This window comes from Giraffa tippelskirchi, chromosome 10, assembly GCF_054371585.1.
Source record: "Giraffa tippelskirchi isolate mGirTip1 chromosome 10, T2T-mGirTip1v1.2.pri, whole genome shotgun sequence".
NCBI classification, from domain to species: domain Eukaryota; kingdom Metazoa; phylum Chordata; class Mammalia; order Artiodactyla; family Giraffidae; genus Giraffa; species Giraffa tippelskirchi.
Window position 1 is genome coordinate 51,678,752 of NC_137284.1, and position 21,811 is coordinate 51,700,562.

The following is a 21,811-nucleotide window of genomic DNA, read 5'->3' on the forward strand; positions in this document are numbered from 1 at the left end:
ACAGACTATGAGTCCTATGTTTACTGTTGGAATTAGTCATTAGCATCTTTAGATCTAATCATATTTGTGAGCCAGTTGTAGGAACCCCAAAACCTATTCAGAAAATTCATCCTTAAGATTCTTTTTCTCCAGAACTACTCCCAGTACCAACATCTGTATTAGAGTTCTCTAGAGAAGCAAAACCATAGAATGTGTAAACACATAAAAAGAGTTTTATAAAAGAAATTTGCTTACATGATTACTAAGGATAAAAGTAGTAGAAAGAAAGTGTTAGTCTCTCAGTCATTTCCTACTCTATGACCCCATGGAATTCCCTAGGCAAGAATACTGGAGTGGGTTGCCATTCCCTTCTCCAGGGAGATCTTTCTGACCTAGGGATAGAACCCAGGTCTTCTGCATTGCAGGCAGATTCTTTACCATCTGAGCTACCAGAGAAGCCTGTGATTACAAAGGATGGCAAGTCCCAAATCTATAGCTTGGACCCTGGCAGTCTGCAGAGCAAAGGAGAGCTAACAGTGCATATGGAGTCCCAGCAGAGCTTGTCATGTGAGTCTGAAGACTAAAGGCAGTCATCTCTGACTGTTGCGTAACAACATACCACAGACTTGGTGGCTTATAAACAGTAGAACTTTGTTTCTAACAGTTTTGGATGCTGGAAGTTCAAGATCAAGATTTCAGCATAGTTGGGTGAAGGTCTTCTTTCAAGTTGCAGACTGTTTACGTTTCATTGTTCTCATATGCAGAAGGAGTGGGCACTCAGGATTTCTTTAACAAAGGCACTAATTTCCTCATGAAAACTCTTCCCTCATTTTCTTTTTCTTATTTATTTGACCGTGTCAGGTCTTAGTTTCAGCATTCAGGATCTTTGCTGTGTCATGAGGGATCTTCAGTTGTGGACTAAAGTCTTGTGGACTCTCTAGTTGTGATGAACAGGCTCAGTTGTTGAGACACACAGGCTCTCTAGCTGTGAGCTTAGTTGATTTGCAGCATGTAGGACCTTAGTTTCGAGACCAGGAATTGAGCCCTTGTTCCCTGAATTGCAAGGCAAATTCTTAACCACTGGACAACGAAGGAAGTCCCTGTTTTCATTTTCTAACCACCTGTAGAGACCCCACCTCCTAAGACCATCACCGTGGGGGTCAAGATTTCAACATATGAATTTGGGAGGGACAGAAACATTCAGACCATAGAATCTTGTTATAGTAACTAGAATAAAGCTAAACTTTTAAAAACCTCTATATTAAAATTTAGGGGAAAAATGAACCCACTCCCTAAAATATTAAAATTCAGATAAATAAATAAATGAATATTTGAAAAGATTGAGAGAGAAGAAGGTAAAATTAAAGCTAGCTTTCCCTTGTGGCTCAGCCATAAAGAATCCATCTGCCAAAACAGGAGAGGGATGCGAGTTCAATCCCTGGATTAGAAAGATCCCCTTGAGAAGGAAATGACAACCCACTCCAGTATTCTTCCCTGTGAAATCCCATGGACAGAGGAGCTTGGCAGGCTACAACCCATGGGATCGCAAAGAATCAGACACAACTTTGCAACTAAAAACCAACAAACAGATCAAACCACACTTGTTTGTTTCCTTTTAAAAGAATGGTGGATGTACACTGAAGCTATTAGATATAAGTAGAAACCTAATCACTACCTTTCATCACTCATGACCAGGAGGGAGGCCCTGTGATCTTCACTCCTTCTCTCACTGCCCTATTTGAGCTCCACTCAGAGCTTCCCAAATCGCAGCACCATGTCCTCCTCCTGGCCTCCCTCCTTGACCTTGTGGAGTCAGTGACTTTCTCCCCAGCCCTCATTCTGTGTCTCCTCTGTCTTCCTGGAAACAAGACCTTGGAAGACAGAGGCAAGGGCTAGAGGTGAAAAGGTACCGAGTCTAAGAGGAGGCAAATGTCTCAGCCAAGAGTCTCATAAGGTGAGGAATGCAGGTGTACATGTGAATGAAGACATGCACAGGGGCCTGGCTGGGAGGGTGGGATGTGTGGGCGGGGAGTCCTTGCCTGCAGTTCCCTCCAGAAATACCCAAGCTGCCCCCAGGTCTCTGTGGGGAGAGTAGCTTCCCCAAGAGGTCTCCCAAGCAAGCCTTGTATACTCTTGGCGATCAGACCTGGAAAATCACACATAGTCTTTTCCTGGAGCCACCTCCTCAGTCACCAAGCACCCAGCCTCACCCTTCCTTCACTTGCAGCTCCCTCCATCCCTCACCCCTGACGGACCACTACATGTGCTCAGGCCTTTCCCTCCTAACTGTGTCCTGGTCCCCCCCACTTTCTCCAGAAGCCCATTCACTGGTCTGGGCTGCTGTCACTCACCTGGATTCCTGTGCGAGATGCCAATCCAGGCTCCTGCTGGGAGGCCCGCAGGGTCTATCCTTTACTTCTAGGCAGCGGTGCCTTCTGCTGGGACTGACTCTGCATTCTGACGCCCTCAGGATCAAATCAGAAACCCTCCTCATTTTAGGAAAATTCCTACTGTAGCTTCCCTTCTCTCTGACCTACTTTCCAAGCAGCCCTGAGCCTCCCTGACCACATGCATCTTGAAAAAGCACGTTTTCTGTCATTTCCGGGACTTGAGAACACACATTTATCTGCGTGGAAACATCCATCTCTTGTTTTCCAGTCAACTCACCCTCCAAAATTCACACCCACTCTGTCCTGTTCACTCTCTTTCTTTCAATTCAAGTATCAGCCTAGACTTATTTCCTGTAAGTGTTGAAACAGTGCTACCTAATCATGGCAGGGTAAGTTGTTCTTCAAAGGAAGCATGTTTCGATCACTTAACTCTTTATTCATTTCTCTGTAGTTCTCACTGTCATGTGCTATGAGAGGCCATGCTGTCAGTGTGGCGTCTGGAAATGGTTGTGTTGAAGAAATAGTTATTGAATGGATGGAATTAACAATTCTAATTGAGCTTTAGCTTTTAAAAATGCACATAAATATGCACTGGAAAGAGAATGTATTTGATAAAATAAAAATACAATACATAGCACATCAAAGTATAGTGTTTATGAAAAAGAAAACTTGCAAATTGTAGTTCCTGTGTAATTCAAAGTGTTTATCAAGTATGTAGGTGAATGCTTGAATTCATTATGTCAAAGTTTGAAGAATTTTAGAAAGCAATTCAAATAAACAGAGTTTCTTATTTTCCCCCCACTCCCTTAAATAGAATTTAAAATCACTGTGGCCTTTGGAGATTAAAAAAAAAAAAAAAGGCTGCTATCAGACTCAGTGCTTCCCAGGAAACAGATACCTTTAATTCAGAGAAAAAAAAAAAAAAGAAATCTTAAAACTTTCCTTTTCTAGCCGTTAGGCAGTGTACTAAAAAATGTTTAGTTATCAGAATGTGAAAAAGAAGAATATCTGTATATAGATTGGAGCTTTAAAGTAACAGGGCAGCAGTGAGGCAGGTAACCGAGAAGGATCTATAGGTATCCAAGGCACAGTCAATGACAACAAATGGAAAACAGACCCGGCAGCTGCAGCCTGAATCAAGCAGCAGCCGTGCATTTCAGTGGCAGGGAAACTCTGGAGGCCAGAATTAAGCTCAGGAAAGAGTGATGTGATACTTTTTCAGCAGCAAATCTCACAGAGAGTCCTGTGATTTTTCTAACACCAAATAACATAAACTTTCTACCAATAGTAAAGTTAAAATATTTTAAAATTTATTGCATTAACCAGATTCATAGTTTCATTTCATAGAGATGCTTCACAGAGCTGGTAAATAAATATAATGCTTCCTGATCCCGGAATCTGGCAAAGACTTGGGAAATTACTAGTGAGAAGATGTGGAAGCAATGCTGTAGCAGGATGGTTTAATGCCTATGGAGTCTTACATACTCAAAGTGTATGTAAATCTCCTGGGGCTCTCATTCCTCAAAAATGAGATTTTGGTTTTTGGGAAAGAAGAGACTTCTAAAGTAGCTTCTGGGATTTATAATACTTAACAGAACTATCACTGAAATTATTATCTTTAAAGGAGTTTGGAAGCCATACCTTTCCAGAGTTTTGTTTATATATTCTCAAGACTTCAGAGTTGGAAATATCAGTGAAGATCACCAGGCCCAAACACTCATCCTGTGTTTAAAATCAGCCAATAACATCTCTGATAATGACAGGCAAGGCAGAGAATTTGTGCTTACTATCACCCGCCTTGCAAAGATGCTGATTTCCCAGGGAGGTGGTTCTCAATCTCCTCTACCTATCAAATATCTGTGTGACATACTCAACATACAGAGACCCTGATTCCACTCAAACCTGTTGAATACACAGAGCATGCCCAAAAGAGCAGCCCAGTGGAGTCCTTGTGATTGAACCTCCATCTGTGATTCTGATGCACATCAATTGATGCGAATCACTCACTGTGCATCATCACAGGAATATTACAGTAAACTAAGAAGTGTACATGTGTGGTCACACTTTTGTTGGTTTCAAGGAAGCTAAAGCTACTTCTACAACATAAGATCTTGACACTTAAGCAATCACTAAAGTAGGGTCTTAGAAGAACCCAGATGGTGCACTTCTGACACTCCTAGTTCCTTCAGTCTCATTCACACTGCCATCATGCTACCTCCAGGGATTGAATAAAACCCCTCCAGGGTTTTATTCACTGTGAAAATTTCAAATGCTGAATTACTTTTCACAGAAACACTGGTAGACACACTAAAGAGTTCAGGAGCAAGGCAGATTTTAGACTTGAAATAAGTTTGTTTGTTCAACGTCAGTTCTTCATGAAGGTCAAGAATGTGTCCTGCAATGTATGAGTTACTGTAAACACAGAAGGAACAAGAATGGAAGCCTCTCTCCCTCCATGGAGGCTACGTCTCAGTGAAGATGTGACAGGCAAGGATCTGAAAACTTTTGCTGCAGTGTTGCAATGCTTGCACCTGGATGAACCTCTCCACCAACAACAAAATACAAAGAAACTATACGGCACTAAAAATAACTGGGTGCATTTGCAGTTGGAGCAATTTTGAACAAAAGATACAGAAACTCCCCGCGAAAAGCCCAACTGCACCTGGAAAGAGCCAGAAGCAAAAAGGGGGTGTTCTGGGAGCAAAAGCAGGGTACTGCTCCTGCCCCTGAACACAGCACTGCCTAAGGGATAGTCAGACCACCCAGCCACTCCTCAGCCTGACCCCTGCACACACTCCACCTCTCATCCTACTTAAGGAATGAGCACAGCCCTCCTTGGGGAGCAAGCAAGGAAGTCTATTACTTGTTTTCATTCGCTCCTACAGAAACTCCAATAAAGCCCTGCCTGACTTTCTTGCCTGGCCTCTAGTCAACTTCTGTTGATTGGAGAACATCAATAACCCTGGTTGGTATCAAGGACAAACAGCCAATATGCAGTTAACTCATTAATGAGTACAGTAAGTTCAGTAGTTATGACTGCTGTGAGGGGGTGAACTGTGTGGGGTGGTACAGAGGGACTGGGGGTAATCATAGGGTCTTTATTAGCTAGAGTGCTTAGGAAGTTCTCTGAGTTATGATAATAAGGACTCAATGTGCTGTGGGAAGACTTTTCGAGCAAAAGGAGCAGGAAACAGATGACCAGAGTTGTTAGGAAGTGTTTGAAAGAAGGAGCATCTAGGGGATGAAGTCAAGGCAGGACAGAGTCCAGGTCTTGTACTTACAGGCCATTCTAAGTACAAAGGTTATTTGCCATTCTAAGGACAAAGGTTTGCTTTGCAAGAAGCAAAGGAGAAAAGAAAAGATATTCCCATTTGAATGCAAAGTTCCAAAGAATAGCAAGGAGAGATAAGAAAGCCTTCTCAGCGATCAATGCAAAGAAATAGAGGAAAGCAACAGAATGGGAAAGACTAGAGATCTCTTCAAGAAATTTAGAGATACCAAGGGAACATTTCATGCAAAGATGGACTCGATAAAGGACAGAAATGGTATGGACCTAACAGAAGCAGAAGATATTAAGAAGAGGTGGCAAGAATACACAGAAGAACTGTACAAAAAAGATCTTCACAACCCAGATAAACACGATGGTGTGATCACTCACCTAGAGCCAGACATCCGGGAATGTGAAGTCAAGTGGGCCTTAGAAAGCATCACTACAAAGCTAGTGGAGGTGATGGAATTCCAGTTGAGCTATTTCAAATCCTGAAAGACGATGCTGTGAAAGTGCTGCACTCAATATGCCAGTAAATTTGGAAAACTCATCAGTGGCCACAGGACTGGAAAAGGTCAGTTTTCGTTCCAATCCCAAAGAAAGGCAATGCGAAAGAATGCTCAAACTACCACACAATTGCACTCATCTCACAGGCTAGTAAAGTAATGCTCAAAATTCTCCAAGCCAGGCTTCAGCAATACGTGAACCGTGAACTTCCAGATGTTCAAGCTGGTTTTAGAAAAGGCAGAGGACCCACAGATCAAATTACCAACATCCGCTGGATCATCGAAAAAGCAAGAGGGCTCTGGGAAAACATCTATTTCTGCTTTATTGACTATGCCAAAGTCTTTGTGTGGATCACAATTAACTGTGGAAAATTATGAAATGGATGGGAATACCAGACCACCTAACCTGCCTCTTGAGAAACCTGTATGCAGGTCAGGAAGCAAAAGTTAGAACTGGACATGGAACAACAGACTGGTTCCAAATAGGAAAAGGAGTACGTCAAGGCTGTATATTGTCACCCTGCTTATTTAACTTATATGCAGAGTACATTATGAGAAACACTGGGCTAGAAGAAGCACAAGCTGGAATCAAGATTGCTGGGAGAAATATCAATAACCTCAGATATGCAGATGACACCACCCTTATGGCAGAAAGTGAAGAGGAAACAAAGAGCCTCTTGATGAAAGTGAGAGAGGAGAGTGAAAAAGTTGGCTTAATGTCAACATTCGGAAAACTAAGATCATGGCATCTGGTCCCATCACTTCATGGGAAATAGATGGGGAAACAGTGGAGACAGTGTCAGACTTTATTATTGGGGGCTCCAAAATCACTGCAGATGGTGATTGCAGCCATGAAATTAAAAGACACTTACTCCTTGGAAGGAAAGTTATGATCAACCTAGATAGCATATTAAAAAGCAAGACATTACTTTGCTAACAAAAATCCATCTAGTCCAGGCTATGGTTTTTCCAGTGGTCGTGTATGGATGTGATAGTTGGACTATAAAGAAAGCTGAGTTCCCAAGAATTGATGCTTTTGAACTGTGGTGTTGGAGAAGACTCTTGAGAGTCCCTTGGACTTTAAGGAGATCCAGCCAGTCCATCCTAAAGGGGATCAGTCCTGGTCTTCTTTGCAAGGACTGATGTTGAAGCTGAAACTCCAATACTTTGGCCACCTCATGCGAAGAGTTGACTCATTGGAAAAGACCCTGATGCTGGGAAGGATTGAGAGCAGCAGGAGAAGGGGACGACAGAGGATGAGATGGTTGGATGGCATCACTGACTCGATGGACATGAGTTTGGGTAAACTCGGTTGTTGTTGATGGACAGGGAGGCCTGGTGTGCTGCAACTCATGGGGTCGTGGAGAGTCGGACATGACTGAGGGACTGAACTGAACTGAAGTACAAAGGTTAATCCCTGACAATTTTTTGTGTATCACTCAGTTTCAGAGTGGGGAAGAAATTGCAGTGAGGGAAAGAGTAGAAGGAGCAAAATCACTTAAGTGGCTGTACAGTGGTTCACGCAAGAAGTGGCGGTGGTTTAAGTTGGTCTCAATGATAGTAGAAGCAGAAATAAGCACAGGTCTTATTGATGGAGATGGTAAAGCAGAAGTTACACCAACTTCAAATATTAGTTACCTCAAAATCACTAGTTTTTCATGGAGGTTTCATCTTTTACCCATTTGTTATTTAACTGTCCCAAGTATTTATAAACTATTTATAAAATTTTTGACATATATACTTTATCACACATATTTTATGTTCTATTCTTTTTTACCTAACTCATTACGCATATTCATTTCAGTTCAGTCACTCAGTCGTATCCCACTCTTTGTGACCCCATAGACCACAGCATGCCAGGCCTCCCTGTCCATCACCAACTCCTGGAGTCCAGTCAAACTCATCTCCATTGAGTCTGTGATGCCATCCAACCATCTCATCCTCTGTCGTCCCCTTCTCCTCCAGCCTTCAATCTTTCCCAGCATCTGGGTCTTTTCAAATGAGTCAGCTCTTCACATGGGGTGGCCAAATTATTGGAATTTCAGCTTCAATATCAGTCCTTCCAATGAACACTCAGGACTGATCTCCTTTAGGATGGACTGGTTGGATCTCTTTGCAGTCTAAGGGACTCTAAAGAGTCTTCTCCAATCCCACAGTTCAAAAGCATAAATTCTACTCATAAATTTATATTTAATATAAATTAATATTATATTTAAAGTAAATTATAAAAATATAACTATATAAATAATGACTAAATGTAATTACATTTTTGAAACTAATACAATTTAAGAAATTTTCTATGTATTATGCATTATTGAGTAAATGGAGTAATTTATTAATATTATTTAGAGCTTAGGAATGGAAAACACTTATGCATTCACTAAAGTGGTAACAGTAAACTATTATTTAACATAAATTTGTTTTGAAATCCAAATTAGCTACTTGAGTTATAAACGTGAAATAAATTTAGAGAAGTTTCAAAATTGGACCAGGTGGTTCTAATGGGACACTTCAATCATCCAGACTTAGATTATCAAAACACTTCATTGTGACATGAAATGGAAACAACTTATTTTGCCCTGTGCAGATGATTGTATCTACGAATGTGACATTTTGATCATTAGTGGGAAAACAAAAGGGCAATTGGGAAAAGCAATGGTGTGTTCATCTACATCTAACAGTGATCTCACTAGAGCACCGATAAATACTATGTTTATTTTATTTCATTGTGCTTTGCACTACATACTTAATCCAAGCTTGTTATAAAACATGCAAAAGGTCTACAAATAGACCAAAAAAAAATACTATCCATACTTTTAGCATTAAAATTTTTTTAAAAATATTTTGATACACTTCTTTCCAAAATTTCATTTTGCCTAGTTTTTTTTCGTTGTTTTTTTTTTTTTTTTCTGTCTTCTTTTTCTTAGTAGTAGTGGATGGTGGGAGAAGTTAACCCATTTTATCCTCTTATGTATGAAACTATGTCTCGTTTGCTTTTAGTTTGCTTTGTTTTACTTAGCCATGATAATATAAGAATTTTAAAACTGTTAGATTTCTTTGAGAGTCTTATTTGTGTATGTTTTAAAGTATTCCAGCCTACGTAAGTATAATAAATTGCTTAGCAACAGGATTTCCAATGTTTGAAACCTCCACTGTTTATACAAACACACACACATAAATATGTATTTTTTTGTATCTACTTTCTTTGCATTGGATTCTTTATTTAATACATTCAGAGGAAGAATAAACATTGGCTCAGTATCTTAAATAATTTTTATGACTGTCACACAGAAGCATTCCACCATCCCCATCCCAGCCTCAGCTGGACTTTATTTTATACAGAAGGAGAAACAGTCTATAAAGTAGAAAGATCCAAAGTTCTTTCCAAAGGAATTAACCTCATTTGCAGCAAAATGTATGGAAGTTCAAGCTTGTGGACATACTCAAGATCAATGAGGGCTATGATGAGAAACAATTAAGAGGAGTCTGGTAGATTTATTGGAGAGAAAATCTAAACCATAGGCCAAAAGTTTACCAGAAAAGACCTTAGAAATAGATAATAATCCTTCTGGATGACAACATTTGCTATCCCTGTAAGAGAATCTACTTTTAATAGGGTCAGGCTGAGAAGCAGTTTATTCCTCAGAGCATTACTGAGAACAACAAAGCAATCAAATAGCAATTAATGAAGCTTAAGAGCGTTCAGTCGAAGAAAGGCTGCCCAAACTGTAGCCCCAGGGTGTCATCCCAGGATGACTTTGCCCACGAGGAAAAGCAACAGAAGATTCATGAGGACTGGGGGGTGGAAGGTGGGGGAGAATAGACTTCATCAAAATAATCCAGCTAGCTCTCTAAACAAATAAACAAGAAAATAATTATAACAAGCCCTGAAGTAGGGCAGTATCTAGAGTTGCTATAATGTATTGTCTTAAGGGTCCAGTTTCCAACAAAACTTACGGGTCTTGCCAACAAATATAAAAGTCCTTCCTAAATGCAGATGAAAAAGCAGAACTGTCTGTGAATGCAACCAGATGTCAAGGTTTAACAGAAAAATATTTCAAAATAGCCATAACAAATATGTGGAACTCAAGTTAATTGCCTGATGCACAGCAATGCCAAACACAGAAATTTGAATTGGAGCAGAGAAACACTTATTCCAGGGACCAAGCAAGAAAAATGGGCAGCTCATGCCCAAAAGACTCAAACTCCCTGATGGTTTTCAGGGAAGTTTTTAAAGGCAAAATTTGGAGTCAAGGGTGTGTAACATTCTTCTGATTGGTTGGTGGTGAAGTAACAGAGTGGTGGTCCAGGAATCTGTGCTCAGCCTGAAGTCACCATCCTCCACCTAGGTGAGGGCCTTAGTTCCTGTGGAACAACTCAGAGATATTGTTATGTGTATCCTTTGTGGAGGAAGTAGGACTCTGCTTTATTGCTGCACTATTATTTCTTGACTATTTTTCCTTTGTTTCTGCATTCCTTCATTTCCCTAATTAGTAATTGCTTGAGTCTGCCCTTTGGAACTCAGGGAAGGTCTAGATGGTTGAAACCATTTTTTCTACAACAAGAAATGGATGTTGACTTAAAAAAGATGCACAACAAGTTAAGTTTTATTTGAGGCAAAATGAGGACTGCAGCCCAGGAGACAGCACCTCAGATAGCTTTGAGAGACTGCTCCAAAGACACAGTGCAAGACAGTCAATATATAAGATTTTGGTGAAGGGGGAGTTCAATACAATTAAGCATTCCTTTTGCAAAAGGTTTTCTGCTAGTTACAAGGATCTGATGTCATCATGAAGGGTAATTTAGTGCTTTTCTAGATGAGGAGATGCAAGGATTGGGATCATAAAATCTGTTCCTGAAAATACCTAACTATCTAAATCCTGTCCCACCTGATTCCTTGGAGCACAGAGAACCTCACTCCAGCCTGAACTCCCTCAGGGGGTGTTAAAGGTTAACAGCTGCAGCAGCACAGGGTTCAATCTCCACAGAAAGTGTTAAATGCTCAGTTGTATCTGACTCTTTGCAAATCCATGGACTGTAGCCCACCAGGCTCCTCTGTCGATGGGATTTTCCAGGCAAGAATACTGAAATGGGTTGCCATTTCCTTCTCCAGAGGCTCTTCCTGACTCAAGGAAGAAACCTGGGTCTCCCACATTGTAGACAGCTTCTTTACTATCTGAGCCACCAGGGAAGGGCCTTATGCCCTTGTTGTTCAGCCATTGACAGTAGTCTTGGCAAGTGCCAGTTTGTAGTTGACATGGGGGACATGGAAATATTTTTCTACCCAGGCATTCCCCACAGGGTCCTGCCCAGTTTCAAATATATTCAGATAACTAAATAAAACCATGTTTAACAAAGTATATAAAGTTATAATGAGGACTATGTTGGAAATTCTGGGTGGAAAATTATAATTAGCAAGTGAAAATTTCACTAGAGAGACTCAGTAGAACATTTGAACTGACAGAAGAAAGAATTAGTGAATTTAGAGACTATGCAATCTAAAGAACAAAGAAAAAAATTAAATGAACAGAACCTCAAAGAAAATAGGGTACTTTGAAGGATATCACCATATGCATAATCTGACTGTCAGAAGACAAGAGAGAGAGAAAGAGACAGAAAAATATTAGGAGAAATAATAATTTAAAACCTTTCCAAATTTGGTGAAAAACATGAATCTACATATGCAAGTTCAAAAGACTCCAAGTAAGTTCAAAGAAATGCATTGTAGATATATCATATAAAAATGGTAAAAGCCAACAACAAAGAAAATCTTGGAAGACATGAAAGAAAATTGACTCATTACTTACAAAGGAGCCCCAGTAAGATTAACAGCCGTACTTGTCATCAGAAACCAGAAACATCAAAAGGCAGTGAGGTGACATATTTAAATCTTTAAAGAACGAAAACATGCCAACTCAGAACTCCAGATCCAGCAAAACTATCTCTCAACCATAAAATCAAAGTAAGGTTTCTCATAGATAAGCAAAAATTGAGGAACTTCTAGTAAACAGATACAGCTTATAAGATGTACTAAGTAGAGTTCTTCAGGATCAAAGTAAAGGACTCCTGACAGCAATCTGAATCAAACAGAAAAAGAAAGATCAGTGGTAAAGTTAAATGTGGAATTACACAACATAGGAGATGCATATTTCCTCTCTGTTCTTCTCTTAAGTGATTTTGAAAACAATTATATAAATCAGTATGCATATAATTTTATTTTTCAACCTATAACATTTCAAATATAACATATTTGCCAATAATAACACAAAGGAGTCATGTGGGAACAAAGCCATTTTGGCAAAGTAAATGACTCCAGATGGTAACTGGAACCCACAGAACTTAGTGAAGAGAATCAGAAAGGTTAAATAAGAATACTATACCAAACTATAAATATGTAATTGTTCTCCTCTTTTCAACTTCTTTAAAAAAATGTATGATTAAGTTCAGTTCAGTTCAGTTCAGTTGCTCACTCGTGCCTGATGCTTTGCAACCCCATGGATATATATATTATATATACATATATATTATATCTTATAATTATATAAAATAATTAACATTATCAGTATTATCATATTATATTATATAATATATAAATAATATATAATACACATATATATGTTAATTTATATATTATATAATATAATATTAGATATTATAATATGATGACACTGATAATATTAATTGTATTATATAATTATAAGATATTATATATAATTGTATATAATATCATATATTATAAATATAATATAATATATTATATATTATATATATTATTATATATTATATATTGCTATATATTATAGTTATATATTATAATATAAATGTATACATACATAATATATATTATACAATATAATATGTAACATATATTTATAATATTTAATATTTAAAATGTTAAATATTATAATATTTATAAATATTATAGATATTAAATATTTATGTTGAACATATCAATATTAATTATTATAAAATATATATTTAAATATAATATTATATTATATTGAATATGTATAAATATTATAAAATAAAATATTTTATTAAAATAAAAAATAATTAAATGTAATATTATAATATATATTATATATAATACATATAATATAATTATATATAATTAATATAATATATTGATATATAATAATTAAGATGATATATAATTAAAATATGATGTTATATGTATAATATGATACTATTAATAATATCATTAATATTATTAATAAAATACTGATATTATTAATAACAATACCTGGAAATTAGTCAGTATAAAAGGTGGCTCAGTGGTAAAGAATATACCTGCTAAGGCATGAGATGCTGCTTCAATACCTGGGCCAGAAGATTCCCTGGAGAAGGAAATGGCAACCCATTTCAGTATTCTTGCCTAAGAAATGTCATGGACAGAGAAGCTTGGCGGGCTATAGACCATGTGGCCCCAAAGTGTCAGGCATGACATAGGAACTAAACAACAACGATAATATAAATCTGAAGAAGATTTGGATACTTTAAGTTGTATATGGTAAATCCTAAAGGAACCACTAAGGAAATAGCTAAAAAAAAAGTCAGTATATAATATATATGGTATAAAATATTAATAAATAAATTGAAATGTTACAATAGAAAATAATCTAGTCTAATCAAAGATATGTTTTTTCCAATAGTCATGTATGGATGTGAAATTTGGACTATAAAGAAACCTGAGCACAGAAGAATTGATGCTTTTGAACTGTCATGTTGGAGAAGACTCTTGAGAGTCCCTTGACCTGCACGGAGATCCAACCAGTCCATCCTAAAGGAGATCAGTCCTGAGTGTTCATTGGAAGGACTGATTTTCAAGCTGAAACTCCAATACTTTGGCCACCTGATGTGAAGAACTGACTCACTGGAAAAGACCTTGATGCTGGGAAGGATTGGGGGCAGGAGGACAAGGGGACGACAGAGGATGAGATGGTTGGATGGCATCAGCGACTCAACGGACATGGGTTTGGGTGGACTCCGGAAGTTGGTAATGGACAGGGAGGCCTGACCTGCTGCGTTTCATGGAGTTACAAAGGAACTGGACACGACTGTGCAACTGAGCTGAACTGAACATGCAGTGACTAAAGAATAGAGAAAGAACAAAATGCATGATACATACAGAAAACAAAATGTAAAATGGTAGATGTAAGTCCACTTGTTTCATTATACCAATATGAAAATTAAGTGTGAATGAATTAACCCAACTAAAAGGCAGTCTGTCAGACCTGATACAAAAACAAATAAACAATCCAAATATATGTTACTTATAGATATTCCTTCTTGATTCAAATATGTAAAGACATTGAAAGTAAAAGGATGGGAAATGTATATGGAAGAAGCAACTATAAGAATACTGGAGTGGCTTAATACATCAGGACACAATTAAAATAGAAATGAGAGAAATTAGCAATTCAATAATAATAGTTGATTTCTATACCTCACTTTCACTCTCAATAGTGGATACAACTAAGCAGAATTTCAGCAAAGTTATATTATAAACCAAATATTCTTGACCTGTCTACTGAACACTGTATTCAACATTGCAGAATATATAGCCTTGTGAAATGTTTCTAATAGATCATTTCTAGGAAATGAAACATGTCAAGTAATTTAAATGAATTGTAATAAATCAAATATGTTCTCTGATCACAAATAAATAAAATTAGCAATGAAATTTGAGAAACTCACAAAAAGTGAAGATAAAGAATACCGATTTATTTATTTTCTTTTTAGCTGACCTAGGTTTTCATTGGAGAAGGCAATGGCACCCCACTCCAGTACTCTTGCCTGGAAACTCCCATGGACGGAGGAGCCTGGTAGGCTACAGTCCATGGGGTCGCTAAGAGTCGGACACGACTGGGCGACTTCACTTTCACTTTTCCCTTTCATGCACTGGAGAAGGAAATGGCAACCCACTCCAGTATTCTTGCCTGGAGAATCCCAGGGATGGCGGAGCCTGGTGGGCTGCCGTCTGTGGGGTCGCACAGAGTCGGACACGACTGAAGCGACTTAGCAGCAGTAGCAGCAGCAGGTCTTCATTGCTGGGCACTGGCTTTCTCTAGTTGTGGAAAGCAGAGGCTACTCTTTGTTGTAGTGCACTGGCTTCTTTTGTGGCGGCCTCTCTTGTTGCAGAGCTCAGGCTCCAGAGCACAGAGGCTTCAGTAGCTGTGCATGCGGGCTTAGTAATTGTGGCACACAGTCTCTAGAGTGTGGCTCAGTAGCTGTGGCATGCATGGCTTGTAGAATCTTCCCAGACCAGGGATCCACTCTGTGTTGACAGGTGGATTCTCAACAACTGAACCACCAGGGAAGTCCAATAGCATAGTTTTAAATAACCAATGGATCAAAGAAGAAATTATAGGGAAAAAAGAAACATGGAGATGCATGCAAATGAAGACACAAAGCATCAGATCCCATGGGATTGATGTAGCTAAAGTAGTACTTAGAGGGATAGCATAACTGCAAAAACACTATGGTGAAGAAGAAGCAAGATTTTAAACCAGTAACCTAACCTTCTACCTTAAGACACTGGAGAAAGATGAGCAAACTAAACATACAGAATGCTGAAGGAGAAAATAGCAAAGGTTAAAATGGGAAATAAAGAAATAGAAAATAAAAACTTTAGAGAAATTCAATGATATGAAACCTGGTTCTCTAAAACGATCAACAAAATGACAGCTTTTTTGTCTGATTAAAGATAAAATTGTAAGAAAAACAAAAAGAGAGAGAACAAGAAGACTCAATTTAGTAGCACTGGAAATGGATGTAAGCATATAATTGCTGACCTTACAGAAATAAAAAATGATTACAAAGGAATACTATGAATAATTATAGGCTAATCTGTTATATGACTTAGATGACATGAGCAAATTTCTAAAAAGGCACAAACTACAAAACTGACTGGAAAATAAATAGAAAATGTGAGCAGGTCTAGAATAAATAAAGTAATTAAATTAGTAATCAAAAAGCTACAAAGAAAATTGTTTCTACTGTTATCATGTAAGTTACCATTGTAATTTTGAAAATAGAATCCTGATTTTTTGATGATTTATATATTTGATAAGAACAATTTAAAACCAATAGCAAATGTGAATATCTAATTTGTAAACTAAAAAAAAAAAAATCTTTGATGTCAAAAATAAGAAAAAAATAATACAAAAGTCTAACCTCAAATGGGTTCACTAGTAAATCCTAACCCACATTCTAAGAAGAATAAATATTAACTCTTCACAGACACTTCCAAAAAAATGAAAGAAAAGGAAATTCCCAATTCATTCTATGAAATTGATATTACCCTGATACTAAAATCAAAGACATCACAAGAAAAGAACCCTACATACCAATATCTCTTATGAATACAAAAAATCCTCCACAAATTCTAACCAACCAAACTCTATAATATATAAAAAGGATTACAGGCTGTGGTCAAGTGGGATTTATCCCAATAACCCAACTTCATTTTAACACTCAAAATCAATTAATTTAATATCCTATGTCTACAGAGTAAAAGTCCAAAATCACATGATCTGAAATTCTCTAGCTTTAATGTGGTTGGTTTTAAAACCCAGAGTGGGCCCAGCCCTTCAAGATAGTCAAATGTTAAGGATTTCCTAGGAACAGAATATATGGGTTTGTATTCTAATTCTAGTGTATACGGTGAAGACGAATCAGTTCAGTTCAGTTCAGTCGCGCAGTCGTGTCCGACTCTTTGCGACCCCATGAATCACAGCACACCAGGTCTTCCTGTCCATCACCAACTCCCGGAGTTTACCCAAACTCATGTGCATCGAGTCGGTGATGCCATCCAGCCATCTCATCCTCTGTCGTCCCCTTCTCCTCCTGCCCCCAATCCTTCCCAGCATCAGAGTCTTTTCCAATGAGTCAACTCTTCGCATGAGGTAGCCAAAGTATTGGAGTTTCAGCTTCAACATCAGTCCTTCCAATGAACACCCAGGACTGATCTCCTTTAGGATGGACTGGTTGGATCTCCTTACAGTCCAAGGGATTCTCAAGAAGAAGACCTATCAATCACCTTCCAAATGAGCCAAAGGGGCACAGTGGTTTTGTGGGAAACAGTGCATCTTCATTATTCAAATGCCTTTTTCTTTGTTTTGCATTACCTTCATATTTAAAAAAAAAAAACATTTTTCCCTAAATTATGAAAGCTGTCCACCCCCCAAACAAGCTATGACTATCACCTCTTTGCTAAATGGTAACTTGTTAGGGCCTAATTTACATCCTCTGTATTTATCAGTTTCCATATAACCTTCCAAAGCTCATGGCATTAGTTCACAATTTAAATTGTAGATTTCTTCCAATGAATATATTTCTTTTGTATATAAGATAGACTTTTATTATTTTTTTTTGAAAAACCATTTATGATGATGCCTCTGTCTCTGAACAAGGCTTTACTATGTCTTATATGAGCTATATACAAGCAAAAATTTTCACAACTACCAGTTAAATATAAATACTTATTTTAGGTATATGTTTTTGTCTCTCTCTTTTTTTATCTTTATTTTCTGAACTAGAGCTTCAAGAAATATGCCATAAGTAGTCGGGAATTTGTACATAGAGCAGGTTATGGACCATCAGAGATGGGTCCTATTGTCATATCCATGTTTCCTGAATGGCTTAGGCTTGCAGAATTTTCCATTTAAATTGTATTAAATGAACTACAGTGTTGTGCTCAGGTGTAGAGCCTTCTGGGACCTTGTTGGACTTAACATTTGGGGAGCGAGATGAAGACCATGTGGGCAACAGTGATAGAGAAATTGACCTGACTGTAACTCTGATTTTATAGGGATGGAGAGCATATTAAATAAATAGAATTAGAATACAGAGTGGATTATTATAGAAAACGGTTTACACAGGAGAGAACAAGAAGTTGGGGACCAGAACACCGAGCCACATTTGAAGTTTAGGCCACAGAAATTTATGAGGCTATACAGCCATCAGGTGGCTCAGATGGTAAAGAATTCCCCTGCCATGCTGGAAACCTGGGTTGGTAAGATTCCCTTGAAGAAGGAAATGTCAACCCACTCCAGTATTCTTGCCTAAAGAATTCCATGGACAGAGGAGCCTGGCAGTCCATGGGGTCTCAAAGATTCGGGCTCGACTGAGTCACTAACACAACGAACATACATCAAAAATGGAAGAAGCAGCCTGGCAGAGTGAACTTGCCTGGACTTTGGAGCCACACTTCTTGGGCTGGTACCCTTGTCCTACCGCCTGCAAAAACACGCTTTGAATGAGTTGTCTGATCTCTGTCCGCCTCAGTCTTCTCCTAACTTAAATTTGAGGAATGACAGTATATATTATATTTTACAGGATCATTACAAATGAATTTATATAAAGCTCTTAAAGGAAGTCTGACAAGTGGTGAGGATTCAATTAAACATACTAATTTTTATTTTTATAGTTTTTAACGTTGACCACTGCATGCACACCAAAAAAAGAAGGAAAAACTAAAGACATTGTTACAAATTCTCAGACATACAGAAAAAAAACAACTTCCCAACACCTTTCAAAAATAAAGCTTGGCAATAGTGCTGGACATAAAAGGAGGAGGACAATAGGATGCATCAGAGTTGAGAGAAAGATTTTCAAATAGGTATACACACCAGTAAGGGGAGATTTAGAATAGCCCGTGAGGACTGCAAGCCACTGGCTACAAAATCACAATACTCAGGATGTATGAAGCCTTCATGTAGATGAAAACAGATGCTTACTCCTTCCATCTGCTTTTCATATAAGAATGGAAGGGATACAAGGACTGGAAATACTCTGAACTTTTATACAGGAGAAACAAAGAAGCACAAGCAGAGTTGAGAAGAATGTACTGAAAATGGAAACATGGATAAACTGCAAGGTTAAAGGAATGAAAGGAAGTTAAAAATCAGTAGTGGACATAAAACAGAAGTAAAATCATCACTTCTGAAATAAGAAAGACAAAGTCAAGACACCTTCTAAAAATGAAGGTGAAAGAAAGAGAAAAGCTATTAAGACAATGGGGCTGTCCTGGTGACTCAGAGGTAAAGAATCTGGCTGCAGTGCAGGAGACCTGGGTTCAATGCCTGCGTCAAGAAGATCTTTTGGAAAAGGGAATGGCTACCCACTCAAATATTATACCTGGAGAATTTCATGGACAGAGGAATCTTGTGGGCTACAGTCCACGGGGTTGCAAAGAGTTAAACACCACTGAGCAACTGACACTTTCACTTTTCCACTTATTAGGAATAAAATAGATGATGAAAGGTTCCAAAAAGAGAAGTACAGATTATAGTGAGGACAAATAATAGATAAAAACAACACCTCAAGGGATGTTGGAAGAATAGAACTTGAAAGAGGTACTTATTCCTGGAGATTAAAAATAAACTCTCTTGCCTAAACTTCAGAAGGCTAATTTACTGGAAGGCTAGCTTACTGGAAATGATTTAAATATTAATATGGTAATTTACTATGGGTCTGAAAGTAAAACAGGTAAGAAAAAATTAAGTGAAGTGAAAGTCGCTCAGTCTTGTCCGACTCTTTGTGACCCCATGGACTATACGTCCGTGGAATTTTCCAGGCCAGAATACTGGAGTGGGTAGCCTTTCCCCTTCTCCACGGGATCTTCCCAACCCAGAGATCGAAACCAGGTCTCCCACATTGCAGGCGGATTCTTTACCAGCTGAGCCACAAGGGAAGCCCAAGAATTCTGGAGTGGGCAGCCTATCCCTTCTCCAGGGGATCTTCCAGACCCAGGAATTGAAAGGGAGATCTCTTTCATTGCAGGTGGATTCTTTACCAGCTGAACTATTAGGGAAGCCCAGACAAAAATAAAGCGACAATTAATCTACCTCCCAAGGTGGAAAAACTCCTCTTTCTGTGAAAGGAAATTCTTGCCAGCTAGACAAACCCAGATTCTTTCTCTCTTTCTTTTACCACAAGGCATTACATCTGTGTTTCATTCTGTCTTGGTTCAAATTATTTTCTGTGAGGCTCTATTTACACATGCACATGTAATATTTGTTTCCAATTTGTCTGCCTCATTTTTATATAGCGGATTCTTATACCCAAATGCAATATTCTTTGCCATCCAATATTATTTACTTTGACATAATTTATAAACTGCCCTAGTCAACTTATTTGATTCATCTAGAAGTCAGAAAACTCAATAAAATTAACCAAAATTACAGAAATGCAAAAAGGACACCTGAAATAATTATGGTGACTTTATATGTGAATAAAGAGAATTTTGTGGAACAGAGTATTAAATATTTCACAGTTGTCTGGTATACATGTCAAGGATCAAGGCAAAGATGTAGAAAACACACAAAACAATGTTCCAGATATAAACAAGGAAGCTGTGATTTCATTATTTAGAACATAGTTAATACTGAAGTTTTAGTTGCTCAGTCTGTTGGACTCTTTGCGACTCCATGGACTATAGTCTTTTAGGCTCCTCTAGCCATGGGATTTCCAGCAAGAATACTGGAATGGATTGCCATTCCTTTCTCCAGGAGATCTTCCCAATCCAGAGATAATCCAGGGATCGAACCCAGATCTCTTGCATTGCAGGTGGATTCTTCACTGTCTGAATTGAATGTAGTTAACATTGAAACCAAAACATTACTATGTAGTTGTTCAAGACATGTATTTAACACAAACACACACACACATACTAATATCACACAGAGCAACATAAAACCTAAAATTAATGGAGTTGCATTTACTGTGTTTATCATCATTGAGATGGTATGTAATAAAGGGGTTTTTTCCCTCATTTCCTTTAGAACAGAGTCATTATGTGGCATGGTTGCCAAAACTCACACAAGCGCATCTTCTTTAATAGAGAGAATAGTCCTAGATTTCGCTTCCATTAAAGCAATACATTTATTTCCAAGGTTATTAGCCTGAATTATACCTCATAGATAAAAAGATGTTCTATTTATCTTTTAGAAGGGTACTTAGTAGGACTTTCTGAAAAGGAATCAGGCTCATCATCTGGCTTGAAATTGCTTAGGCTGAAAGAAAGTTATCTTTGATCACTTTAATGACATAATTTATGCTTAACGTTTTAGTAGTTGCTATGGAGACTTCAGAATTGGTTTCATCTGTTAAACATAGCGTTCTTTCACTTGTATCTCATTTGCATTTTAAAGACCTCCCTTCTGTCACTTCTCCATAAGTACCTTCAGTGATGGTAGCTTTCAGGTGTTTTATCTGACATCCTTTAAATGAAGTCCACAAGTTTGGTCTACCAAAACTGATTTCACATAAAGTATGTTTTCTAGATTACTATTGGAAAGGTTCATATTTCTATTTCATTGTTAAATTAGTAGACTTTTACAACATTCTCTAAAGTGAAGCATTATTATCGATCACATATCCATTGATTTAATTTTAATTCCAATCCTGTTATAATAAATACCACACAAACAAATTGATAACGGAGAAAGATGACCTATCTTCTGACTTTTTTCCAATAATTATAAGTATACATCTTTTTTGCCATCTCTGAGCAACATATTATTACTGATAACATGAGAGTAATACTAGTAGCAAACTCACAGGCATTCTTACCATCACAAACTGAGTGCAAGAAAGCATTCACTTAAAGAGAAAGAAATGTACTAATGTTTCTATTATATATTTCCCCTAGATTCAGTAAGATA

At 37.8% G+C, this 21,811-nt stretch overlaps 1 long non-coding RNA gene across 1 annotated transcript in view; it reads left to right on the forward strand.

The window, feature by feature from the left end:
- The first annotated feature begins 406 nt into the window (after positions 1 to 406).
- Positions 407 to 21,811, forward strand: part of LOC145523745 (uncharacterized) — a 41,205-nt gene continuing 19,800 nt past the window's right edge. Inside the window, exon 1 of the long non-coding RNA XR_014066868.1 lies at positions 407 to 546. This is a non-coding gene — a long non-coding RNA (uncharacterized LOC145523745). The remainder of the gene's footprint in view (positions 547 to 21,811) is intronic.